Source organism: Petromyzon marinus, unplaced genomic scaffold, assembly GCF_048934315.1.
Source record: "Petromyzon marinus isolate PM22_M1 ecotype Great Lakes invasive population unplaced genomic scaffold, UKy_Petmar_22M1.pri1.0 PM_G_Scaffold_254, whole genome shotgun sequence".
Lineage (NCBI taxonomy): Eukaryota > Metazoa > Chordata > Hyperoartia > Petromyzontiformes > Petromyzontidae > Petromyzon > Petromyzon marinus.
Genome location: NW_027422822.1, coordinates 75,001 through 77,500, shown reverse-complemented (window position 1 = coordinate 77,500; position 2,500 = coordinate 75,001).

Genomic DNA, 2,500 nt, shown 5'->3' with positions numbered 1-2,500 from the left:
TAACTGCGTCGTCCACAGACCTGTTGGCTCTGTAGGCAAACTGAAGGGGGTCCAGGAGAGGGTCTGTGATGGCTTTGAGGTGTGCCAGGAGCAGGCGCTCAAAAGACTTCATTACCACAGATGTAAGGGCGACCGGTCTGTAATCATTTAGTCCTGTTGGCCTTAGCTTTTTGGGCACAGCGATGATGGTGGAGGACTTGAGACAGGCTGGTACATGGCATGTCTCCAGGGAGGTGTTAAAGATGTTGGTGAACACCGGAGACAGCTGGCCAGCGCAGTGCCTGAGGGTGGCTGGAGAGACAGAGTCCGGCCCGGCTGCTTTGCGTGGATTCTGCCTCTTGAAAAGCCCATTAACTTCTCCCTCCTGAAAGGAGAGAGTCGTTTCTGTAGTATGGGTGGGGGATGGGGCCTCTTGGGTGGGAAGGGGTGGTTCAGGACAGTCCAATTGTCTTTCAAATCTACGGTAGAACTCGTTCAGGTCGTTGGCTAGGCGGGAGTCGTTAGTGGTGTGGGGCGCTCTGGGTTTGTAGTTGGTGATGTGCCTGAGCCCTTTGGCAGACAGAAGCAGCGTCGTTAGTAGAGAACTGGTGTTTTAGTGTCTCTGAGTACAGTCGTTTAGCCTCTCTCACCGCTTTGCTAAACCTGTTCTTCGACTCCTTGAATCTGTCTCTATCCCCACTCCTAAACGCTTCCTCCTTCTCCAACCTCAACCTTTTGAGCTTTGCTGAGAACCAGGGCTTGTTGTTGTTAAAGTTCACCCTGGTACGTGTTGGGATACAGCAGTCCTCACAGAAGCTGATGTACACAGCCTCTGTGAGTTCATCCAGACTATTGGTAGCAGTCGTGAACATATCCCAGTCAGTACAGTCTAAGCACGCCCGCAAATCTTCCACAGCCTCACTGGTCCACTGTTTAGATGTCCTCACAGCAGGTTTACAGAGTTTTAGTTGCTGCCTGTATGCACGAATCAGGTGGACCAAGGGAGTTCTGTGCGAGCCGAACAGCCCCGTGACCCACAAGAGAAACATCCCCGCCAAATTCGAGCGTTTGACGGGGTCTATCCGTGAAAAAATATTCACGTTTTTGAGTGCACATGCATTTCTGCTGCAAATGCCTCTGGAAGTTTCATGCCGTTCGTATGCCAATTGTGGCAACACGAAAATGACCCGTTTTCCCATTCCGAGGGATTTCTGTGCGACCCTAACAGCCCCGTGAGCCACAAGAGACACATCCCCGCCAATTTCTAGCGTTTCACGGGGTCTATCCGTGAAAAATATAGACGTTTTTGAGTGCACATGCATTTCTGCTGCAGATGCCTCTGGAAGTTTCATGCCGTTCGTACGCAATGTGGCAACACGAAAATGACCCCTTTTCCCATTCCGAGGGATTTCTGTGCGACCCTAACTAACAGCGCCCGTGAGCCACAAGAGAGACATCCCCGCCAATTTATAGCGTTTCACGGGGTCTATCCGTGAAAAATATAGACGTTTTTGAGTGCACATGCATTCCTGCTGCAAATGCCTCTGGAAGTTTCATGCCGTTCCTATGCAATGTGGCCACACAAAAATGACCCGTTTTCCCATTCCGAGGCATTTCTGTGCGACCCTAACAGCCCCGTGAGCCACAAGAGAGACATCCCCGCCAACTTCTAGCGTTTGACGGGGTCTATGCGTGAAAAATATTAAAATTTTTGAGTGCACGTGCCTTTCTGCTGCAAATGCCTCTGGAAGTTTCATGGCGTTCCTATGCAATGTGGCAACACGAAAATGACCCCTTTTCCCATTCCGAGGGAGTTCTGTGCCACCCTAACAGCCCCGTGAGCCACAAGAGACACATCCCCGCCAATTTCTAGCGTTTCACGGGGTCTATCCGTGAAACATATAGAAGTTTTTGAGTGCACATGCATTCCTGCTGCAAATGCCTCTGGAAGTTTCATGCGGTTCGTACGCAATGTGGCAACACGAAAATGACCCGTTTTCCCATTCCCAGGGATTTCTGTGCGACCCGAACAGCCCCGTGAGCCACAAGAGACACATCCCCGCCAATTTCTAGCGTTTCACGGGGTCTATCCGTGAAAAATATCAATTTTTTTTTGACTGCACATGCATTTCTGCTGCAAATGCCTCTGGAAGTTGCATGCGGTTCGCATGCAATGTGGCGACACGAAAATGACCCGTTTTCCCATTCCGAGGGATTTCTGTGCCACCCTAACAGCCCCGTGAGCCACAAGAGAGACATCCCCGCCAATTTCTAGCGTATCACGGGGTCTATCCGTGAGAAATATTCACTTTTTTGAGTGCACATGCATTCCTGCTGCAAATGCCTCTGGAAGTTTCATGCGGTTCGTATGCAATGTGGCGACACGAAAATGACCCGTTTTCCCATTCCGAGGGATTTCTGTGCCACCCTAACAGCCCCGTGAGCCACAAGAGAGACATCCCCGCCCACTTCTAGCGTTTCACGGGGTCTCTCCGTGAAAAATATCACATTTTTTGAGTGC